The sequence below is a fragment of the Aethalodelphis obliquidens genome, unplaced genomic scaffold (genome assembly GCF_003676395.1).
Source record: "Aethalodelphis obliquidens isolate GAN/ISIS:26980383/991018 unplaced genomic scaffold, ASM367639v1 scaffold70, whole genome shotgun sequence".
Taxonomy (NCBI): domain Eukaryota; kingdom Metazoa; phylum Chordata; class Mammalia; order Artiodactyla; family Delphinidae; genus Aethalodelphis; species Aethalodelphis obliquidens.
In genome coordinates this window covers 8,199,359-8,224,581 of record NW_020838014.1, presented here as the reverse complement: position 1 = coordinate 8,224,581, position 25,223 = coordinate 8,199,359, and the positions used below count along the sequence as shown (strand labels likewise).

General features: G+C 39.5%; 1 long non-coding RNA gene across 1 annotated transcript in view; it reads left to right on the top strand.

Moving 5' to 3' along the window:
• The window catches only part of LOC113611779 (uncharacterized), a 40,131-nt gene extending 15,461 nt beyond the window's left edge, over window positions 1–24,670 (top strand). The window contains exons 4-5 of the long non-coding RNA XR_003429588.1: window positions 23,269–23,692; window positions 24,497–24,670. This is a non-coding gene — a long non-coding RNA (uncharacterized LOC113611779). The remainder of the gene's footprint in view (window positions 1–23,268; window positions 23,693–24,496) is intronic.
• Window positions 24,671–25,223: the final 553 nt, after the last annotated feature.

The window sequence follows — 25,223 nt, the reverse complement described above, 5'->3', positions numbered from 1 at the left end:
GAGTGTTCCTCCTCTGGAGCTGTTCACCCATGGGTGTGCTCTATTATGTCACCTTTCATCCATTGTGTGAGCTCTTGGATGACACTGTTGTTGGCACTGCTCTCAGACCCACCTTATCTGTGGTTATGCAGGCAATTGGCCCTAGTGTTTCTCAGGCATTGTTTTCATCAGGCCACCAGCGTAGATCTACTGAAGTCAGGTCCCAGGATTGTAGTAATCATGGATCTGGACCTACTGTGGGTGCTAAGGGGGCAGCTCAGACTCTGGCCTGGCCCAACTCCCATGTGTATGTGCCCACAATGTCCACAGCTGCTAAAGCTAGACCTGTCTTGGCTGCAGGAGCACTCATTGTCTGTTCAGATGTTCTGCAGGTGCTGAGTTTGCAAACCAGTTGCAAGGGTGTAAATCCACAGTTTGTGCAGCTGTAAGGAGAGATTTCAGCACTTTTTCCTTAGTTGAATGGCCCCTGGGGCTCAGCTGTGGTTTCAGCCCCACCTCTGCATGTGGGCCACCCACAGACGTCTGCTCCTGAGGCTGCCCTGGAGCACACAAGCCCGCCCCAGTGGGGAGGGGGCATGAAGGAGCATGGGGAGCAGCTGGGGGCACAAGCACTTGCTCCTGCAGGGAGGGGTGCAGAGGAGACAGCAGCCTGGGGTGCGAGTGCCCACCCTGGTGGGAGCCCTTCTTAGTGCTGGGGAGGCAGGGGCTGGCATGTGGGAAGAGAGCCTACAGTGGTGTCCCTGCCCTTTGCACGTCACTCAACAATGACGCTTCACTTCTGTGGTGGTCCAGGCTTCCTCCACAAGCATTCCTGGTTGTAGAGCTCCTCACTCCTCTCCCTTCACGCTGTCTCCTCATAGCCAACAGCAGTCCTCTCACCAGGTATGCTCTCCAAATCCCACGTTCTGGCACCAGGCCCCCGTCCACACCAGTGGATACACATCTCAGGCTGGGGCATGCTGGGCTATGGCACAGACCATCTGTGTAGGTCTCATTCTTTCATGCCAGCTACAGACCATTTGCTGTGCTCTCCTCTGAGCTCCTGAAGCTCTCCTTCTGTCCCAGCTGATCTCCCCGCCAGTGAGGGGGCTTCCCCAGATGCAGGAACCTCTCCTTTCCTTCAGCTTCCCCACCCAGGGGTGCAGGTCCCATCCCACTTCCTCTCCTCTTCTTTTTTTCCTTCTTCATTCTTTCATCCTACCCAGTTATGCGGGGATAACTGGATCCTTGTCCTTTTATGTGTCCAAGGTGTTCAGCAGGTGCTCTGTGACAATTTTTCCATTTGTAGATGTATTCTTGATGTATTTGTGGGGAGAGGTGAACTCCACGCCCTCCTACTCCACCGCTATCTGGACTTTCCTATTTTTAGTTTTTAAAGGAACGTCCATAGTGTTCTCCATAGGGGCTGTATCAATTTACATTCCCACCAACAGTGTGGGAAGGGTCATTTTTCTCCATACCTTCTCCAGCATTTATTATTTGTAAAATTTTTAATGATGGCCATTCTGACTGGTGTGAGATGGTATCTCATTTTAGTTTTGATTTGCATTTCCCTAATAATTAGCAATGTTGAGCATCTTTTCATGTGCCTGTTTGCAATCTGTATATTTTCTTTGGAAAAATGTCTATTTATTTCTTCTGCCCATTGTTTGATTGAGTGATATGTTTTTATTGTTTGTTTTTTTGTGTTTTTGTTTTTGAGCTGTATGAGCTATTTATATGATTTGGAAATCAATCCCTTATCAGTCACATCATTTGCAAATATTTTCTTCCATTCTGTAGGTTTTCTTTTTGTTTATGGTTTACTTTGCTGTGCAAAAGGTTTTAAGTTTAATTAGGTCATATTTGTTTATTTTTGTTTTTATTTCTAGTACTCTAGGAGAATGATCCAAAAAAATACTGTTGTGATTTATGTCAAACAGTGTTCTGCCTGTGTTTTCCTCTAAGAATTTAATAGTATCCAGTCTTAAATTTAGTTCCTTAATCCATTTTGAGTTTATTTTTGTGTATGGTGTTAGAGAATGTTCTAATATCATTCTTTTACATGTAGCTGTCCAGTTTTCCCAGCATTACTTATTGAAGAGACTGTCTTTTCTCCAATGCATATTCTTGCCTCCTTTGTCATAGATTAATTGACCATAGGTGTATGGATTTATTTCTGTGGTTTCTATACTGTTTCATTGATCTATATTTCTGGTTTTTTGCAAGTACCATACTGTTTTGATTACTGTAGCTTTGTTGTATAGTCTAAAGTCAAAGAGTCTGATTCCTCCAGCTCCATTTTTATTTCTTAAGATTGCTTTGGCTATTTGGGGTCTTTTGTGTTTCCATTCAAATTAAAAAATTTTTTGTTCTAGTTTTGTGAGAAATGCCATTGGTAATTTGATTGGATTGCATTTGATCTGCAGATTGTCTTGGATAGCATAGTCATTTTGACAATATTGACTCTGCCAATCCAAGAACATGGTATATCCTTCCATTTGTGTCATCTTTCATTTCTTCCATCATCCTCTTATAGTTTTTGGAGTACAAGTCTTTTGCCTCCTTAAGTAGGTTTATTCCTAGGTATTTTATTCTTTTTGGTGTGATGGTAAATGGGATTGTTTCTTAATTTCTCTTTCTGATTTTTCATTGTTAATGAATAGAAATGCAAGAGATTCCTGTGTATTAATTTTGTATCCTAAAACTTTACCAAATTCATTGATGAGCTCTAGTAGTTTTCTGGTAGTGTCTTTAGGATTTTCTATGTATATTACCATGTCATATACAAACAGTAATGGTTTTATTTCTTCTTTTCCAATTTGGATTCCTTTTATTTCTTCTTCTTGTCTGATTGCTGTGGCTAGGACTTCCAAAACTATGTTGAATAATAGTGGTGAGAGTGGACATCCTTGTCTTGTTCCTGATCTAAGAGGAAATGATTTGTTTTTCACCATTGAGAATGAATATAGCTGTGGGTTTGTCATATATGCCCTTTGCTATGTTGAGGTAGGTTCCCTCTATGCCCACTTTCTGGAGAGTTTTTAGTATAAATGGGTATTAAATTTTGTCAAAAGCTTTTTCTGCATCTATTGAGATGATATATGGTTTTTATTCTTCCGTTTTTTAAATGTGGTGTATCACACTGACTGATTTGAAGATACTGAAAAATCCTTTCATCCCTAGGATAAATACTACTTGATCATGGTGAGTGGTCTTTTTAATGTATTGTTTGATTTGGTTTGATAGTATTTTGTTGGGGATTTTTGCATCTATGTTCATCAGTTATATTGGCTTATAATTTTCTTCTTTTGTTTGTGTGTGTTATCTTTGTATGGTGTTGATATCAGGGTTATGGTGGCCTCATCGAATGAGTTTAGAAGTGTTCCTTCCTCTGCAATTTTTTTTGGAATAGTTTCAGAAATATGGGTGTTAACTCTTCTCTAAATGTTTGATAGAATTTGCCTGTGAAGCCATCTGGTCCTAGACTTTTGTTTTTTGGGAGTGTTTATATTACCGATTCAATTTCAGTACTGCAATTGATCTGTTCATATTTTCTGTTTCTTCCTGGTTCCACCTTGGGGATTGTTTAATTCTAAGAGTTGTCCATTTCTTCTAGGTTGTCCATTTTATTGGCATATAGTTGCTCATAGTAGTCTCTTATGGTCCTTTGTATTTCTGTGGTTTTGGTTGTCACTTCTACTTTTTTATTTCTAATTTTATTGATTTGAGCCCTCTTCATTTTTTACTTGATGAGTCTGACTAAAGGTTTTTCAATTTTGTTTATCTTTTCAAAGAACCATTTTTTAGTTTCATTGATCTTTTCTATTTTCTTCATCTCTATTTCTGCTCTGATCTTTACTATTTCTTTCTTTCTACTAACTTTGCATTTTATTTGTTCTTCTTTCTCTAGTTGCTTTAGGTGTAAGGTTAGGTTGTTTATTTGAGATTTTTCTTGTTTCCTGAGGTAAGATTGTATCACTATAAACTTTCCTCTTAGAACAGCTTTTGCTGTGTTCTATAGGCTTTGGATAATTGTGTTTACATTTTCATTTGTCCCTAGGTATTTTTGATTTCCTCTTTGATTTCTTTAGTCATCCAATGGTAGTTTAGAAGCATATTGTTTAGCCTCCAGGTGTTTGTGGGTTTTTTTGCAAATTTTTTTTTTTGAGTTGATTTCTAATCTCATAGCATTCTGGTCAGAAAAGATGCTTGATATGATTTCAGTTTTCTTTCTTTCTTTTTTTTTTTTTTGCTATACGCAGGCCTCTCACTGTTGTGGCCTCTCCCATTGCGGAGCACAGGCCCCAGACGCACAGGCTCAGCGGCCATGGCTCACAGGCCCAGCTGCTCCGCGGCATGTGGGATCTTCCCGGACTGGGACATGAACCCGTTTCCCTGCATCAGCAGGCGGACTCTCAACCACTGCGCCACCAGGGAAGTCCGTGATTTCAGTTTTCTTAAATGTGCCAAAGCTTCCTTTGTGGCCCAGCATGTGATCTATCCTGCAGAATGTTCCATGTGCACTTGAAAAGAATGTGTGTTCTGCTTTTGGACAGAATGGTCTAAAAATACCAGTTAAGTCCCTCTGCTCTAATGTGTCATTTGAGGCTTGTGTTTCCCTATTGATAGTCTGTCTGAATGACTGTCCATTGATGTAAGTGGGGTGGTAAAATCCCCCACTATTGTGTTACTGTCATTTTCTCCTTTTATGTCTGTTAACATTTGCCTTACATATTGAGGTTCTTCTATGTTGGGTGAATATATATTTACAATTTTTATGTCTTCTTCTTGGATTGATCCCTTGATCATTATGTAGTATTTTTCTTTGTCTCCTGTAATAGTCTTTATTTTAAAGTCTGTTTTGTCTTATACGAGTATTGCTACTCCAGCTTTCTTTTGATTTCCATTTGCATAGAATACCTTTTTGCATCCCATCACCTTCAGTCTGTATGTTTCTCTAGATCTGATGTGGGTCTCTTGTAGACAGTCTATATATGGGTCTTGCTTTTTTATTCATTCAGCCAGTCTATGTCTTTTGGTTGGAGCATTTAATCTGTTTACATTTAAGGTAATTATCGATATGTATGTTCTTATTGCCATTTTATTAAGTGTTCTGGATTTGTTTTTGTAGGTCTTTTTTCTTCCTTTCCACTTTTGTTCTCCTCTCTTGTGATTTGAATACTATCTCTAGTGTTGTTTGGATTCCTTTTTCTTTTCTGCCTGTATATCTATTACAGATTTTTGTGTTTTGGTACAAGAAGGTTGTTTGTTTGTTTTCTGTTTGTTTGTTTTACCATGCCATGCAGCCTGTGGGATCTGTTCCCTGACCAGAGATTGATCCTGGGCCAAGGCAGTGAAAGCCCAGAATCCTAACCACTATGCCACCAGGGAACTCCCCACCATGAGGTTTTGATATAGTAGTCTATATATATACAACATTGTTTTAAGTTGCTGATCTCTTACTTTCAAATACACTTCAAATATCTAGCATTTGTACTCTCCTCCTCTCATGATTACTGGTTTTGATATCATATTTGTGTGTGGTTGATTTCCTACCTTTACTGGTTTTTGTTGTTGTTGTTTGCATTTACCAGTGAGCTTTCTCATTTTGTAATTTTCTTGTTTCTATCTGTGGCCTTTTCTTTTCTGCTTGGAAAAGCTCCTTTATCATTTGTTGTAAAGCTGTTTTGGTGGTCCTGAATTCTCTTAACTTTTGCTTGTCTGTAAAGCTTTTGATTTCTTCATCAAATCTGAATGAGAGCCTTGTCGGGTAGAGTATTCTTGGTTGTAAGTTTTTTCCCTTTCACCACTTTAAATATATCGTGGTACTCCCTTCTGGCCTGTAGAGTTTCTGCTGAAAAATCCATTGTTAACCTTATGGGAGTAACCTTATGGGGATTTCCCTGTATGTTATTTGTTTCCTTTCCCTGTTGCTTTTAATATTTTCTCATTATGTTTAATTTTTTTCAGTTTGATTACTATGTGTCTCAGCATTTTCCTCCTTGGGTTAATCATGTATGGGACTGTCTGCACTTCCTGGACTTGGGTGACTGTTTCCTTTCCCATGTTAGGGAAGTTTTAAGCCATCATTTCTTCAAATATTTACTGAGGCCTTTTCTCTCTCTCTTCTCTTTCTGGGACTCCTATAATGCAAATGTTGGTTCATTTGATTTTGTCCCAGCAGTCTCTTAAACTCTCCTCATTTCATTTCAGTCTTTGTTCTTTATTCTGTTCCATGGCAGTGATTTCCACCATATTGTCCTCCAGCTTATTGGTTCTTCTGCCTCATTTATTCTGCTATTGATTCCTTCTAGTGTATTTTTAATTTCAGCTATTCTGTTCTTCAACTGTGTTTAGTTCTTTATATTTTCTAACTCTTCATTAAAAAATTCTTGTAACTTCTTGCTCTGTGCATCCATTCTTTAATGAGTTCTTGGGTTATCTTTAAGATCATTACTCTGAACTCTTTCTCAGGTTGATTGTCTATCTCCACTTCACTTAATTGTTCTTCTGGGGTTTTATCATGTTCCTTCATCTGGAACATATTCCTCTGCCATCTCATTTTGTCTAAATTTCTATTTGTATTTTTATGTATGTGGTAGGTTAGTTCTGTTTCTGGCCTTGGAGAAGTGACCCTCTGTAGGGGATGTCCTATGTGTTCCAGCAGTACACTCCCTTCTCATCACCCAAGGGCCAGGGGCCAGCTGGTCCCAGGGTAGTCTCTGGTATGTGTTTTCAGACTCAGTTCTGCAGACTGTGAGCCTGTAGTTTTCTTGCTTCTGGTGTCTACCCCCTGGTGGGTGAGGCTGGTCTAAAGGCGTGTGCAGGCTTCCTGATGGGAGAGGCCAGTGCCTGCCCAATGAGGGGTGGAGCTGGGTCTTGGCCATCTGGTGGGCAGGGCCATGTCAAGAGGTATGCCTAGAGGTGGCTGTGGGCTCAGGAAACCTTTAGTCAGCCTGGCTGCTGATGGATGTGTTGGTGTCCCCACCCTGTTGGTTATTTGGCTTGAGGTGTTCCAGCACTGGAGCCTATAGGCTCTTGGGTGGGGCTAGGTCTTGGTGCAAAAATGTTGGCCTCCAGGGGAGCTCACACTGATGCATACCCCCCAGTACCTCCACCACCAGTGTCCTTGTCCCCAAGGTGAGCCACAGTCATGCCCTGCCTCCTCAGTAGACCCTTCAAGACCAGCAGGTAGATCCGGCCCAGGCTTCTATGAAGTCCCTGCTTTTGCCCTGGGTCCTGGTGTGCACGAGAACTTGTATGCACCCTCCAAGAGTGGAGTCTCTGTTTCTTCCAGTCCTGTGAACCTCCTGCAGTCAAGTCCTGCTGGCCTTCAAAGCCACATGCTCTGGTGTCTCCTCCTCCTGATGCCAGACCCCCAAGCGGAGAGCCTGTGTGGGGCCCAGAATTCTCACTCCTGTGGGAGAACTGCGTCCATATAATTGTTCTCCAGTTTGTGGGTCACCCACCTGCCGGGTATGGGATTTAATTATATCATGAGTGTGCCCCTCCTACCATCTTGTGTGGTTTCTTCCTTATGTCTTTGAAAATAGACTCTTTTTTGGTAGTTTCCAGTCTTTTTTATTGATGGCTGTTCAGTAGTTAGTTTTTTGGTATGCTCATGAGACGAGGTGAGCTCAAGGTCCTTCTCCTCTGCCATCTTGTCCAGGAAGTCTTGAGTGAGATGTTTAATGATCCCTCCCACTTTCTTATTGTTTCCATTTCTATGAAATATCTTTTTCCATCCCCTCACTTTCAATCTATGTGTGTCTTTTGCCCTAAAGTGGGTCTCTTGTAGGAAGCATACTGTAGGTTCTTTTTTTTTTTTGAATTTTATTTTATGTTTTTATACAGCAGGTTCTTATTAGTTATCAATTTTAAACATATTGGTGTATATATGTCAATCCCAATGTCCCAGTTTATCCCACCACCACACCACCACCCCCTAGGTTCTTTTTTCTTTAATCCAATCTGCCAGTCTGTGTCTTTTGATTGGAACATTTAGTCCATTGACCTTTAAAGTGATTATTGATTCACTTGTATTTATTGCCACTTTAAACCTTGTTTTCCAGCTGATTTTGTAGTTCTTCTTAGTGCCTTTCTTCTTTTTGTTTTTCCTTTTGTGGTTTCATGGTTTTCTTTTGCATTATGCTTTAGTTCCTTTCTTTTTGGTTTTTTAATTCTATTGTATGTTTTTGATGTGTGGTTACTCCGGTTTTCAAGTATGTTAACACATAATTATATCTACTTGCTTTAGATTTATGATCATATAAGTCCAAACACTTTCTAATAAATCTACATTTTCTTACTCCCCTTTCTCACATCTTGTGATTTTGAAGTCGTATTTTACATCTCATATTTATCCTTTTGCTGTTCATTGTAGTTATAATCACCTTCACAAATTAAAAAAAAATTTAATCTATGTACTGGCTTATTTAAGTAATCTTCAATCCTTTTATGTATTTTCCTTTCCAATTGTGTTTTCCATTTTCTCTAGAATAATGCTTCTTTTTTATTTAGAGAAGACCTTTCAATACTTCTTTTAAGTTAGGTTTAGTATTACTGTGTTCTCTTAGTTTTTGCTTTTCTAAGACATTCTTAGTTTCTCCCTCTACTCTAAATGATAATCTTGCTGACTAGACTCTTCTAGGTTGCAGGTTTTTCCCTTTCAGGACTTTGAATATATCATACCACTCACTTCTGGCCTGCCACTTTTCTGTAGAGAAATCAGATGATAGCCTTATGGTGTTCCCTTGTAACTGACTGTTTGTTTTTCTCTTGCTACCTTTAGAATTCTCTTTATATGTTTAACTTTTGCTATTTTAATTATGATATGTCTTGGTTGGGTCTGTTTGGGTTCATCTTGTGTCAGACCCTCTGTCCTTCCTGTACCTGGATATGTGTTTCCTTCTTTAAGTTTGGGAAGTTTTAAGCCATAATTTTTTCAAATACATTTTTAATCCCCCTTTCTCTTTCTTCTCCTTCTGGAATCCCTATTACATATAGGTTGCCATGCTTTATATTATCCTATAGGTCTTGTATGTAGTTTTCATATTTTATTTGTCTTTTTTTACTGAAGTATAGTTGATTTACAATGTTGTGTTAGTTTCTGGTATACAGTAAAGTGTATAATATATATAATACATAATATTATGTTTTATCACAGGATATTGAATATAGTTCCCTGTGTAAAACAGTGGAACCTTGTTTCATTTGTCTGCTGATCTGCTTTGGTGATTTCCATTATTCTATCTTGCAGATCACTTATTTGTTCTGCATTATTTAGTCTGCTATTTGTTGCCTTTAGTTCAGTTTTTATCTCAGCAATTGAGTTGTCTAATTTTGATTGGTTTCTCTTTAGAGTTTCTAGTTCCTTGTTGCAGAGATCTGCATTTCTACAGATAGTCTTTCTTAACTCAGTTAGTATTTTTATGACATCCTTTTTGAACTTGGGGTCTGGTAGACTGGAGATGTCTGTTTCATTGTTTGTTCTTTCAGAGAATTTCTCTTGTTCTTTTAATTGGGAGTAGTTTCTCTGCTTTTTCATTTTAGTTAAATTTCTCTGACTGTATGAATTTAGGAGAAACAGTTATCAACTGTGATCTTGAAAGGCTGTTTTTGTGTGGGAGTATTCCTGTGTAGACTGGGTGAGTCCAACATTTTTGGTGCACAGGCTGTTTTGGTATGGATGCCAGTCATGTCTTTCCTCAGCGTGTGCTGGCCATTATCCCCTTGATGGGGGTGTGTTTGGTGTTGTGACCAGAGCCTGCACTGAATGTTGGGTAGGGCTCCTCTTTGCTCTGTGGCTGTCACAGACCTGTCGGGGGCAGGGTCTTCTCTCTGGTTGTTGGAGTAGAAGTCTCCAGATCAAGTTCTCAGCTGTGGTATGAGGTAGGTGGGACCGGAGTGCTCCTGATGGGAAAGGAGCTGCTGTGTATTCCTCCCCAGGGGCTGTCTGCCATGAATTTGGACTCTGATGCTGCCCACCACCCAGTGTGTGCACCTCAAAGTCCGCTACTGCTGGCGCCGCCCCTAGACCCACCCCCAATGCAGGAACTCCAATAATCGGCTCAAACGTCAGGTCCACGTTTGTTCTATCAAAGCCCACTAGGACTGAAGCTATGCCCCAACCTTGGGCACAGTGACAGTGGAGCTCCTATGGCAGACCTGTGCTCTGTCCTGTGCACACATTTAATGGTGGCCTGGACCACACTCCAGGCCTTTTGGGCTGTCTCTGTGCAGCCAAACCAAGTCGTCTTCCCAGGTCTGTCTGCTGAAGCTTGAGTTTCAACACCCAGCCACTCTGTGCACCAGCAGGCATGTGTCTCGGGTTGGGAAGTGCAGCAACATGGCAGCCATCAGTGCCAGTCCCTCTCTACTCTGCCTGGCAGCAAGCCAGCACCCACACACTTCTCTCAAGAAAATTCCAGACCACGTCAGCTTCCTATCAGTTGAAGTGGACCTTCCAACCAGCAAAGAATGTTCCCAGGGCTAGAGAACTGTTCCTCTTTCACAGCTCCCTCCCAGGGGTGCAAGTTCCATCCTCATTCATTTTTTCTTTTTTCCCCCTTTTTTCCTACCCAGGTACGTGGGATCTTTATTGCAGCTTTGGTTGTATAAGAGATCTTCTGCCAGGTTTCAGTGGATATTATGTGAGAATTGTTCCACATGTAGATGTATTTTTCATGTGTTTGTGGGGGGAAGTGAGCTCCACGTTGTTCTACTCCACCATCTTGAACTCCTCCTCACCTGACCTCTTTAAACCATTATTTCGTTTCAGCTAATCCACATGGGCTTGGAGGAAATTGGGTCACTGATAAGATGCCTAATGCATCTCTTCCCCATCTCTCCCAATAGAAGAGGCAGTAACAAGGGTTTTCAAGAAAACATTCTTCCCCCAAATACTGACAACCTCCAGCACTGGGAGGAGAAGAGATAAGCTGAAGCTGGACTAAAAGAGCTAAAGGCTCAGATTGAAGAATCTACTGTGGGCCCTCGATGTAGGTCCTGCTTCCTGAAAGGGGGAAGCTTCTTGTGAAATGCCATCAGGGACAAAGGACTACAACAGCTGAGTCCTCCCTTGTTTGGAGTCATGTATAGGTCTTTACTTTCAGATAAAATTCACTACAATTGCACATATTTATGATTTCTTTTCTTCTACTAACTTTAGGTTTTGTTTGTTCTTCTTTCTCTAACTGCTATAGGTGTAAGTTTAGGTTGTTTATCTGAGATTTTTCTTGTGTCGTGGTAAGATTGTGTTGCTATATACTTCCCTCTTTGAACTGCTTTTGCTGCATTCCATAGATTTTGTATCATTTCCATTCATCTCTATTTTTTTTTTTTTTTGTGGTACACGGGCCTCTCACTGTTGTGGCCTCTCCCATTGTGGAGTGCAGGCTCCAGACGCGCAGGCTCCAGACGCGCCATGGCTCACGGGCCCAGCCGCGCCGTGGCATGTGGGATCCTCCCAGACCGGGGCACGAACCCATGTCCCCTGCATCGGCAGGCAGACTCTCAACCACTGTGCCACCAGGGAAGCCCCATAATCTCATGATTTTTTGTATCTTTGTGGTATTGGTGGTTATTTCTCCTCTTTCATTTATTATTTTGTTGTTTGTGTCTTCTTTTCTTCTTAGTGAGTCTGGCTAAAGGTTTATCAATTTTGTTTTTCTTTTCAAAAAACCAGCTCTTGGTTTCATTATCTTTTCTATTTTTTAATTGCTATTTTATTTATTATCTTTTTTGGGGGGCCCCACCGTGGGGCATGTAGGATCTCTTTTTTAAAATTTTTAATTAATTAATTTATTTTTATACAGCAGGTTTTTATTATCCATTTTATACATATTAGTGTTAAGGTTAACACTATATATATATATATATATCAATCCCAATCTCCCAATTCATCACACCACGACCCCCTGGCACTTTCCCCCCTTGATGTCCATACGTTTGTTCTCTGCACCTGTGTCTCAGTTTCTGCCCTGCAAACTGATTCATCTGTACCATTTTTCTAGGTTCCACATATATGCATAATATACGATATTTGGTTTTCTCTTTCTCACTTACTTCACTCTGTATGACAGTCTCTAGATTCATCCACATCTCTACAAATGACCCAATTTTGTTCCTTTTTATGGCTGAGTAATACTCCATTGTATATATATATCACATCTTCTTTATCCATTCATCTGTCGATGGGCATTTAAGTTGCTTCCGTGTCCTGGCTATTGTAAAGAGTGCTGCAATGAACACTGGGGTGCATGTGTCGTTTTGAATTATGGTTTTCTCTTGGTATATGCCCAGTAGTGGGATTGCTGGGTCATATGGTAATTCTATTTTTAGTTTTTTAAAGAACCTCCATACTCTATACTCCATACTCTATACTCTATAGTATAGTCCCTACTCTATAGTTCTCTATAGTGGCTGTATCAATGTACATTACCCCCAGCAGTACAAGAGGGTTCCCTTTTCTCCACACCCTCTCCAGTATTTATTGTTTGTAGATTTTCTGATGATGCCCATTCTAACTCATGTGAGGTGATACCTCATTTTAGTTTTGATTTGCATTTCTCTAATAATTAGTAAAGTTGAGCAGCTTTTCATGTGCTTCTTGGCCATCTGTATATCTTCTTTGGAGAAATGTCTATTTAGGTCTTCTGTCCATTATTGGATTGGGTTGTTTGTTATTTTAATATTGAGCTGTATGAGGTGTGTATATATTTTGGAAATTAATCCTTTGTCTGTTGATTCATTTGCAAATATTTTCTCCCACTCTGAGGGCTGTCTTTTTGTCTTGTTTGTAGTTTCCTTTGCTTTGCAAAAACTTTTAAGTTTCATTAGGTCACATTTATTTATTTTTGTTTTTATTTCCATTACTCTAGGAGGTGGATCAAAAAAGATCTTGCTGTGATTTATGTCAAAGAGTGTTCTTCCTATGTTTTCTTCTAAGAGTTTTATAGTGTCCAATCTTACATTTAGGTCTCTAATCAATTTTGAGTTTATTTTTGTGTATGGTGTTAAGGAGTGTTCTAATTTCATTCTTTTACATGTAGCTGTCCAATCCTCCCAGCACCACTTATTGAGGACTGTCTTTTCTCCATTGTATATCCTTGCCTCCTTTGTCATAGGTTAGTTGACCATAGGTGCATGGGTTTATCTCTGGGCTTTCTATCCTGTTCCATTGATCTATATTTCTGTTTTTGTGCCAGTACCATATTGTCTTCATTACTGTAGCTTTGTAGTAATCTGAGGTCTGGGAGCCTGATTCCTCCAGCTCCATTTTTTCCCTGAAGACTGCTTTGGCTATTCAAGGTCTTTCGTGTCTCCATACAAATTTTAAGATTTTTTGTTCTAGTTCTGTAAAAAATGCCATTGGTAATTTGATAGGGATTGCATTGAATCTGTAGATTGCTTTGAGTAGTATAGTCATTTTCACAATATTGATTCTTCCAATCCAAGAACATGGTATATCTCTCCATCTGTTTGTATCATCTTTAATTTCTTTCATCAGTGTCTTATAGTTTTCTGCATACAGGTCTTTTGTCTCCCTAGGTAGGTTTATTCTTAGGTATTTTATTCTTTTTGTTGCAATAGTAAACAGGAGTGTTTCCTTAATTTCTCTTTCAGATTTTTCATCATTAGTGTATAGGAATGCAAGAGATTTCTGTGCATTAATTTTGTATCCTGCAACTTTACCAGATTCATTGATTAGCTCTAGTAGTTTTCTTGTGGCATCTTTAGGATTCTCTATGTATAGTATCATGTCATCTGCAAGCAGTGACAGTTTTACTTCTTCTTTTCCAATTTGTATTCTTTTAATTTCTTTTTCTTCTCTGATTGCCGTGGCTAGGACTTTCAAAACTATATTGAATAATAGTGGTGAGAGTGGACATACTTGTCTTGTTCCTGATCTTAGAAGAAATGCTTTCAGTTTTTCACCATTGAGAATAATGTTTGCTGTGGGTTTGTCATACATGGCCTTTATTATGTTGAGGTAGGTTCCCTCTATGCCCACTTTCTGGAGAGTTTTTTTTTTAATCATAAATTGGTGTTGACTTTTGTCAAAAGCTTTCTCTGCATCTATTGAGATGATCATATGGTTTTTCTTCTTCAATTTGTTAATATGGTGTATCACATTGATTGATTTGAGTATATTGAAGAACCCTTGCATCCCTCGGATAAATCCCACTTGATCATGGTGTATGATCCTTTTAATGTGTTGTTGGATTCTGTTTGCTAGTATTTTGTTGAGGATTTTTGCATCTATATTCATCAGTGATATTGGTCTGTAATTTTCTTTTCTTGTAGTATCTTTGTCTGGTTTTGGTATCAGGGTGATGGTGGCCTCATAGAATGAGTTTGGGAGTGTTCCTTCCTCAGCAATTTTTTGGAAGAGTTTGAGAAGGATGGATGTTATCTCTTCTGTAAATGTTTGATAGAATTCACCTGTGAAGCCATCTGGTCCTGGACTTTCGTTTGTTGGAAGATTTTTAATCATAGTTTCAATTTCATTACTTGTGATTGGTCTGTTCATATGTTCTATTTCTTCCTTGTTCAGTCTCAGAAGGTCGTGCTTTTCTAAGAATTTGTCCATTTCAATTTTATTGGCATAGTTGCTTGTAGTAGTCTCTTAGGATGCTTTGTATTTCTGCAGTGTCTGTTGTAACTTCTTTTTCATTTCTAATTTTAATGATTTGAGTCCTCTCCCTCTTTTTCTTGATGAGTCTGGCTAATCCTTTATCAATTTTGTTTATCTTCTCAAAGAACCAGCTTTTAGTTTCATTGATCTTTGCTATTGCTGTCTTTGTTTCTATTTCATTTATTTCTCCTCTGATCTTTATGATTTTTTTCCTTATAGTAACTTTGGGTTTTGTTTTTTCTTCTTTCTCTAGTTCTTTTAGGTGTAAGTTTAGATTGTTTACTTGAGATGTTTGTTGTTTCTTGAGGTAGGATTGTATTGCTATAAACTTCCCTCTTAGAACAGCTTTTGCTCCATCCCATAGGTTTTGGATCATAGTGTTTTCACTGTCATTTGTTTATAGGTATTTTTTGATTTCCTCTTTGATTTCTTCAGTGATCTCTTGGTTATTTAGTAACATTTTGTTTACTCTCCATGTGTTTGTGTTTTTTATGTTTTTTTCCCCTGTAATCGATTTCTAATCTCATAGTGCTGTAGTCAGAAAAGGTGCTTGATATGATTTCAATTTTGTTAAATTTACTGAGGCTTGATTTGTGACTGAAGATGTGGTCAATCCTGGAGAATGTTCTGTGAGCACTTGGGAAGAACGTGTAATCTGCTGTTTTTTGATGGAATGTCCTATAAATATCAGTTAAATCTATCTGGTCTATTGTGTCATTTAGAGCTTGTGTTTCCTTATTAATTTTCTCTTTGGATGATCTGTCCTTTGATGTAAGTGAGGTGTTAAAGTCCCCCACTATTATTGTGTTACTGTCAATTTCCTCTTTTAGAGTTGTTAGCAGTTGCCTTATGTATTAAGGTGCTCCTATGTTACAAGCATATATATTTATAATTGTTATGTCTTCTTCTTGGATTGATCCCTTGATCATTATGTAGTGTCCTTCCTTGTCTCTTGTAACATTCCTTTTTTAAAGTCTATTTTATCTGATATGAGTATTGCTACTCCAGCTTTCTTTTGATTTCCATTTGCATGGAATATCTTTTTCCATCCCCTCACTTTCATTCTTTATGTGTCCCTAGGTCTGAAGTGGGTCTCTTGAAGATAGCATATATATGGGTCTTGTTTTTGTATCCATTCAGCAAGCCTGTGTCTTTTGGTTGGAGCCTTTAATCCATTCACGTTTAAGGTAATTATTGATAAGTATGTTACTATTACCATTTTCTTAACTGTTTTGGGTTTGTTTTTATAGGTCCTTTTCTTCTCTTGTGGTTCCCACTTAGAGAAGTTCCTTTAGCATTTGTTGTAGACCTGCTTTGGTGGTGCTGAATTCTCTTAGCTTTTGTTTGTCTGTAAAGCTTTTGATTTCTCTGTTGAATCTGAATGAGATCCTTGCCAGGTAGAGTAATCTTGGTTGTAGGTTCTTCCCTTCCATCACTTTAAATATGTCATGCCACTTCCTTCTGGCTTGTAGAGTTTCTGCTGAGAAGTCAGCTGTTATCTTATGGGAGTTCCCTTGTGTGTTATTTGTCGTTTTTTCCTTGTTGCTTTCAATAATTTTTCTTTGTCTTTAATTTTTGCCAGTTGGATTACTATGTGTCTCAGCATGTTTCTCCCTTGGTTTATCCTGTATGGGACTCTCTGCGCTTCCTGGAGTTGGGTGGCTATTTCCTTTCCCATGTTATGGACGTTTTCAACTATAATCTCTTCAAATATTTTCTTGGGTCATTTCTCTCTCTCCTTTCTCCTTCTGGGACCTGTATAATGCGAATGTTGTTGCGTTTAATGTTGTCCCAGAGCTCTCCTAGGTTGTCTTCATTTCTTTTCATTCTTTTTTCTTTATTCTGTTCTGCAGCAGTGAATTCCACCGTTCTGTCTTCCAGAAACTTATCCGTTCTTCTGCCTCAGTTATTCTGATATTGATTCCTTCTAGTGTATTTTTCATTTTAGTTATTGTATTGCTCATCTCTGTTTATTTGTTCTTTAATTTTTCTAGGTCTTGTTAAATATTTCTTGTATCCTCTTGATCTTTGCCTCCATTCTTTTTCCATGGTCCTGGATCGTCTTCACTATCATTATTCTGAATTCTTTTTCTGGAAGGTTGCCTCTCTCCACTTCATTTAGTTGTTTTTCTGGGGTTTTATCTTTTTCCTTTATCTGGAACATAGCCCTCTGCCGTTTCATCTTGTCTATCTTTCTGTGAATGTGGTTTTTGTTCCACAGGCTGCAGGACTGTAGTTCTTCTTGCTTCTGCTGTCTTCCCTCTAGTGGATTAAGCTATCTATGAGGCTTGTACAAGTTTCCTGATGCGAGGGATTGCTGGTGGGTAGAGCTGGCTGTTGCTCTGTTGGGCAGAGCTCAGTAGAACTTTAATCCACTTGTCTGCTGATGGGTGGGGCTGGGTTCCCTTCCTGTTGGTTGTTTGGCTTAAGACAACCCAAAACTGGAGCCTACCAGGGCTCTTTGGTGGGGCTAATGGCAGACTCTGGAAGGGCTCACTCCAAGGAGTACTTCCCAGAACTTCTGCTGCCAGTGTCCTTGTCCTCACGGTGAGACACAGCCACCCCCAACCTCTGCAGGAGACCCTCCAACACTAGCAGGTAAGTCTGGTTCAGTCTCCTATGGAGTCACTGCTCCGGCCCCTGGGTCCCGATGCACACACTACTTTGTGTGTGTCCTCCAAGAGTGGAGTCTCTGTTTCCCCCAGTCCTGTTGATGTCCTGTAATCCAATCCCACTAGGCTTCAAAGTCTGATTCTTCAGGAATTCCTCCTCCTGTTGCCAGACCCCCAGGTTGGGAAGCCTGACGTGGGGCTCAGAACCTTCACTCCAGTTGGTGGACTTCTGTGGTATAAGTGTCCTCCATTTTGTTAGTCACCCACCCAGCAGTTATGGGATTTGATTTTATTGTGATTGCGCCCCTCCTACCATCTCATTTTGGCTTTTCCTTTGTCTTTGGATGTGGGGTATCTTTTCTGGTGAGTTCCAGTTTCTTCATGTTGATGATTGTTCAGCAGTTAGTTGTGACTCCAGTGCTCTTACAATAGGGAGTGAGAGCATGTCCTTCTACTCCGCCATCTTGAACCAGTCTCTCTATTTATTATCTTTCCGATCATTGTTATTGTTTTCCTCCCGCTACTTTGGGCTTGGTTTGTTTTTCTCTAATGCCTTTAGGTGATAGGTTAGTATGTTTATTTTAGATTTTTCTTGTTTCTTGAGGAAGGCCTGTAACGGTATAAATTTCCATCTTAGGACTACTTTTGCTGCATACAATAGGTTTTGGTGTGTACTTTCCGTTTTCATTTGTCCGAAGGTATTTTCTGATTTCCTCTTTGACTTCGTCACTGAGCCATTGGCTTTTTAGTAGCACGTTGGTTAGTCTCCACGTGTTTGTTCTTTTTCCATTTTTCTTTCAGCAACTGATTTCTAGTTCCATACATTTATGGTTGGAAAAACTGCTTGATATAATTTCTGTCCTCTTAAATTTGTTGAGATTTGTTTTGTGGTCAGCATGAAATCTATCCTGGAGAATGTCCTATGTGCACTTGGCAAGAATGTGTATTCTGTTGTTTTTGGATGTAATGTCCTACTGTCTGTTAAGTCCAGCTGCTCTATTGTATCATTTAAGATCACTGTTGAGTTATTAATTTTTTGTCTGGATGGTGTGTCCATTGATGTAAGTGGGAGGTCAAATTCCCTTAGTATTCCCTTAGTATTCCCTTAGTATTATTGTAAATATCTTCTTTTATGTTGGTTAGTATCAATATTTGCTTTTATATTTAGTGGCTTCTGTATTGGGTGTGCATATGTTAAGGAGCATAATATCCTCTTCTTGTACTAACCCTTTTATCATTATATAATACCCTTCTTTTTCTTTTATTATAGTCTTGGTTCAAAGTCTATTTTGTCTGATATGAGTATTGCTACCCCCACTTTCTTCTTGTATCTGTTTGCATGAAATATCTTTTTCTATCCATGCACTATCAGTCTCTATGTGTCTTTAGCTCTGAAATGAGTGCCTCTTAACATATAGAAGGGTTTTTTTTCCAATCAGCCACCTATGTCTTTTGAATGGGTCATTAAGTCTGTTGACATTTAAGGTAATTATTGACAGGTATGTACTTATTGCCATTTTATTGTTTTCCATTTGTTTTTGTAGTCCTTCTCTGTTCATTTTCTCTTCTCTTTGTTTCTTTGCCTTGTTTTGAAGATTTTCTTTAGCAGTGTGCTTTTGTTCCTTTCTTTTTAGTTTTCATATATCTTTTGTAGGCTTTTGATTTGTGGTTACCATGGGGTTCATAAATGTTGACCTATATCTGTTTGTTTTAAACTACTAGTCATTTAAGTTTAAACACACTCTAAAAGATCTATGTTTTCTTCTCCTCTCCCCCGCATTTCATTTTTTGATGTTGTATTTTACATATTCATGTTTATCCCCTGTTTATTGTAATTTTAGTTGCTTTTATGATTCTTCCCTTTTCTTTTTTTCTTTTAAGCCTACAGCACCCAGTATTCCCATGTTGTCTCCCATCTAAGTACTAACCAGGCCGATGCTGCTTAGCTTCCAAATCAGACAAAATAGGACATGTTCAGGGTGGTATGAAAGTAGACCTTTTCTCTTTTAATATTCATACTTAAGTGGTTGATCCTCAGTCCTTACTATATATTTCCCTCACCTAGTGGGATTTTCCCTTTAATATAGAGTCTTATTCCTTTTCCACTTAGAGAAATCTCTTTAACATTTCTTTTAGTGTAGTTTTAGTGTTGATGAACTTTTTAAGTCTTTGCTTCTCTGATAAGTTTTTTTTTAAATAAATTTATTTATTTTTGGCTGTGTTGGGTCTTCATTGCTGCACAAAGGCTTTCTCTAGTTGCAGCAAGCAGAGGCTACTCTTCGTTGCGGTGCACGGGCTTATCACTGTGGTGGCTTCTCTTGTTGCGGAGCATGGGCTCTAGGCATGTGGGCTTCAGTAGTTGTGGTGCACGGGCTCAGTAGTTGTGGCTCACGGGCTCTAGAGTGCAGGCTCAGTAGTTGTGGAGCACGGGCTTAGTTGCTCCGCAGCATGTGGGATCTTCCTGGACCAAGGATTGAACCCGTGTCCCCTGCATTGGTAGGTGGATTCTCAACCACTGAGCCACCAGGGAAGTCCCTCTGATAAATTTTTATCTCTTCTATTCTAAATGATGATATTTCTGGGTAGAGTATTCTAGGTTGCAGGTTTTTCCCTTTCAGCAAAAAGGAAAGGGAATATATCATGCCAGTTATTTCTGGACCTCAGAGTTTCTGAGAAAAATCAGCTGATAGTCTTATGGTGATTCCCTTATATATGAGTCTTTGTTTTTCTCTTGTTGCCTTTAGAATTCACTCTTTATCTTTAACTTTTGCCATTTTAATTATGATATGTTTTGGTGTGGGTCTGTTTGGATTCATTTAGTTTGGAAACCCTCTGTGCTTTCTGTTCCTGGATATCTGTTTCCACCTTCATCTTTGGGAAGTTTTCAGCCATAATTTCCTCAAATACATTTTCATTCTCCTTCTGGGAACCTAATAATGTAAATATTCATTTACTTCATATTATCCCAGAAATCTCTTAAGCTGTTTTCATTTTTTAAATTTGTTTTTCTTTATGCTGTTTTGATTGGGTGACTTCCGTTATTCTATCTTCCAGATCACTTATGCCTTCTTCAGTATCACCTAGGCTGCTGTTTAGTCCATCCTTTAAAAAGTATTTCAGGTGGGTGGTTTGTTGAATCTGTGGATGCAGAACCCACAGATACGATGGTCCATCTATGTCCATCATTTCTGTGTATTTCTGTAGTATACGTTCCTTTAAAGAAAATTGTTTGATTTAGAAATATATTAGTGAGTACATATCTAATTTTTCTAACTCCTGCCCTATTGCCTTACAAAGAAGTTTACCTAGTCATATTCCCAACCATGTATGAGAATATCTTTTTTCTCCCCTCTTGCTAACACGATGGCTTTTACCTACAATTTATTTTGGCCAACAATTAACTTCTTATTGAGAGATTTCCTCAAATGTGTTTACATTCTTTGGTTTACCTTAAGTGACATCCTGGAAAAGCTGAAATGAATATAATCTTTCTCTGTTCTCTTCTATTTTACGCTGCACCAGTCTCTCAGATAATGTGAGCCAAGTGAAGTACAAACCTATCACTGTTGCTGGGTGGATGCTGCTGCCTGCTGCATTCACATTTTATTCTGGATTTTGAGGGTGAGGGATGGATTTACCAGAGAGATTTGCAGTTGGGTTGACTTGACTTCCTTTGACAGAAAGCCCAGGCCACAGCAAATTGGGAACTCACTCACTCTGAGGAGTGAGGTCTCCATGATTGGGCATGAGCAGAATAAAAATGGAAAACAGAGATATTTATGTTTAAATTCTCATTAGGATAGGACTTTTAAAAACTAGATCTTTTCTTTTTTATGGCCAAAATAAGAGGTGAGGTTGCATTCAAAGAACTTTGTGGGAAGTTAATAACAGTGGCTGATCTATTCTCTTTGAGTTGGATCTCTATGCTGCTAACTGGTACTTGCTGTAAAATCTTGTCTGGTGAACTCAGGAGAACAGAGAGCTAAGGGAAAAAACAACCTGCCATAGGAAATAGAGATAGATGATGGATTCACAGATAATGTTACACAAAGTTAAGTGTTGTACCTCTGTAGTCTTTGAGAGGTTTGGTTGTTAACAATAAAGGGACATTATTTCAGCACCTGAAGTTTTCTTCATAGTGTCCTACATGCTACTAGGGCTTGAAAATAGTCACATGAAGGTGAGCACAAGCTTTTTACTGTGATTCTTTGATTTTTTTGTTTTGTTTTGTTTGTTTGGTTTTGGATTGCCTTGTTTTTCTTTACAGGGATTTGCATACATATTTGTAAAAATTAAAAAATCAGGAGAGTACAGATAAGCATCTAAATTTGTTCCTTATCACTGCATATTAACAGATTACAAAGAATGGTTTAAAGCAACACACATTTGTTATCAATCTTCTATATATCAAAAGTCTGGAATGACGTGGCTGTGTTCTCTGCTCACAGAAATGGCCAGTATATCCTCCCCCCGGAACAGGGTTGATATTGACCACGTCATCGTTCTGACCATCTCCCATGAGGGGTTGCCCTCATGGTCTCATGCTCCTCTGGGATCCTCTTTATTGACCTGAATTCTATCCCCCACGATTTATTTCAGCTCACCTGAAAGAAAGTGGCTCAGGAGAAAGCCTAGAACTGTGGAGCCCCAGAACTGATCTCTGTCATCTGTTTCTTCAAGAAGTAGAGAAACAGAGATCTTCATAAAGAAATGATCCATATGAGGGCTGAGATACTCCAGCGATTAGAGCAGAGGAGAAAACCTAAAAGACAGTGGAGGTACTAAAAGCCCAGACTGGGAAAGCAGGGTCCTCTTTGTTATTCATCTCAGGTGGGGACCCTTCTTGGGAAAGGGTACATTTCCTCTTGAGAGGCCATCATGACAAGGGACTTGTTTTGATCCAGCTGAGTCATTCTTGTTTCCACTAGGCTTTGGGGATCTACATTCTAGACTTTGTTTAATGGTCGGGCTTTTTCCTTGCATGAGAATCTCCCTGGAATTTTAGTCTGAGATGCAATTTTTTGGGCCTTATCCCCAGAAGTTTTTAACAGGCCCTGTAGCGACTGTAATGTAGGCATTCTATACTGTGCAGCCAGTGCCCAGGGATTGGAACCCTGTCTGCTGTATGATATCACAGTTACTCATCTAAGGGTAATACTGCCTTCTCTGTTTTACATTATATATTCTTCTCTATTATACATGAGATCACTATGTTCAAAGAGAGTAATGAAATCATCATATGAAGCATACTTGGTACTTGGTGGAGGTGGTATTTGCATCTTGGACTGCTTTTCCTAGGACTGTGCTTTTATTGCTTTAGCACTGACCTAGGATAAAATATGAATGGAAATATGGTTGGGACTAGAAGACATTGGTAAAAGTTAGTTACTCTTGGTGCCTGGTATTTATGTGCTTGACAAATACTTACTGAATATTCTATCTGGCAGGCTCTTGAGGAGGCAGTGGGGAGGAGGGATGAACAAGGCACACAGAGTGCCTGCTCTCAGGAAGTTGACCTCTAGCACAGGAGCCAGATGTGTTACAGAGAATCACATATATATACATATATATATAAAATATATATACTGTGATGTATTTAATACTCATGTGTTCCTTGGTTCCATTGGATCAGCAGGATTGAAAACTGAGTATAAATATAGGACTAATGAAGAGTGAAAAAAAATTACTTTTAGGAATGATCCTTAGATATTTTTGTTTTAATGGTGGAAATACGTATTTTGATCCAATGTCCCCTGAAACTCAGCCATTGTTGGTTCCTGGTGCTTACGGATAGAAAAGATTGTGGCCAAGACTTACTTGTGTGGTGGCTCTGCTGCCACCAAGTGGTGTGGGAACTTGGGAAAATCTCCGTGTCTCTCGGGGTGTTATTTTCCTCATCAGTAAGATAAGGTTGTTATTTAAATTTTCCAAAGTCCCTTCCTGTTCAGTTTTTTTCTGAGTGGATGAGGGACTGAGATGTGTGTTAAATGTGCTCTGGGAACTGCAGGCAGTTCCTTGTTTGTGTATCTCCTACAGGGACCTGAACTGAGCCCACACACTGAAAACACAGAACTGAGGCAGGAGACGGAAGAAAGAAAATCAGCAGGTTTGGAGGACGAAAAAAACCCAAAGAAAAGCAAGGTAATGGTGGAGGAGGTGGTTGCCAAGGAAGGTGAGAATAAGAACCAGCTGGGTTCAGAAAAGTCAAGAGAACGTGAGGAATGCACACAGCATCATCCAGGTCCTCAATGAGCAGCCTGAGCTGAGCAGGGAGGACTGAGAGAGTAACTTACTGCACAGTGAACTTGTGCACATGCCAAGGAGATCCACAGGACGGATCAGGGCTGGTTTATACTTCTGGGAACACCAATTCCAGGAGGAGGAGGATGGGACCTTGATGCTTTGCCCTAGACCCCCAAACCTCAAACTTGGAACTGCCCACATAGTGGATGCCCTCCAAGTAAGTGTGCATTAAAACAGATAAATAATGTTTGGAGAAGAATTATTCATTCTTACCAGGGACCAGGCTAAGGGGACCCTTGTTTCTAAAGCAGAGATAGTAATAATATTCTTCTGCATTTACAGTTTGGAAGGCTTTATACACAACATCGCTTAACTGTATGTTGACTGCTTAATTTGCCTTATGCTGTGTTAACAGCTTGGAGTTCAGATATCAGTAATATTTCCATGAGGAAATTAAAGCAGTGAGAGGAAGAATACAAGTGCATAGTGTCATCAAAGTGTGATGGCCCTCCTCAGTTGGGGTGTTGAGGCAGCCTAGAGGATGGGAGGGGAGGCCAAGGACATCTCTTCCCAATGACAGAGTGAACCATTGAGAGGAATCCCTGAGGACAGTCGTGTCTTCATCAGAATCACCACAGGTGAGTGTCCTAGGACAAGGATAGTGTAGGGAAGGCTCCTCTCTAAGGAAGAGGTTTGCTACATCCTGGGAGAAAGCAGAGCATCCTTGACAGGACAGTTGGGCAGGAATGTAGTTGAGATGAGTGGAGATTTGCAACCATGTTTACTCAGTCAGTGAACAAATGTTGCCAAGAGCCTTCTCAGTGCTTGACTCAGCGCCAGGAGTCATGCACACAGAGATGAATAAAATATTATCCCAAATTTCATGGAGTTCTCCATCTAGTAACAACAAAATCATGAGAAGTGTAGTGGTGGTGGGTTCATCAGACAAAGTGGTCGGTGCTGGCTAGGCCTGACCTCTTTGATGGTCCTAGTCTTCCTTCTGTTTTTTTTTTTCCAACAGCTGCATGGTCTCTTCTGGTCCAAGAACCCTGGTTCTCAGTTAGCTTTGAGCCTCTCAGGATCCAACTAACACCTGGGCTCCATGTTGCCTCAAAGCAATCAACACTGCCAAGGTCTCCAGAGAAAACTACTAATAACAGTAGTTACTGACTATGTCCTGGCCAGCTGGAGAGGTAACGAGGCAAGTTTGATACGTCTTATAGTACCACTCTTTTCATAATGATTTGTGGTTAATGGTTTTCTCTCTGAGAATTTAGATACTTTCCAGACTTCAAGATTCTCTCTATATCAAAAATAATTTGAATATCGACTATATTCCTAGAATTGAAGAACTTGGTGTTTTAACCCCAATTTTTAGATCAAATAACTAAAGTAAAAAAGGAGTAAAGCAAATTCTAAGTTTGCGGTGAGACTATAGGATGGTCTGGGACTAAAATCCTGGTTTTTGATATTCAAGTGTTTGAAAAACCCAGTGACTTCTGTTCTCTTGAAAAAAAAAATAACCTAACACTTCCTAATTCCCTCCTCTACTTGTCCTATCAAGTTCTATAAAATATAACACTTCTGCTCATCTAGATAACTTGGATTCTAAATTAGTTGAGCTCCATGAAAACATTTACTGAGCCCTTGTGGGTAAGTCATTGCTAATTCCACTGGGGGATACAGAAGGCGGGTGTATAAATCTTTACTGAAAAGAGTTTAAAGTGATGGTTCCCAGCTCAGCCTGG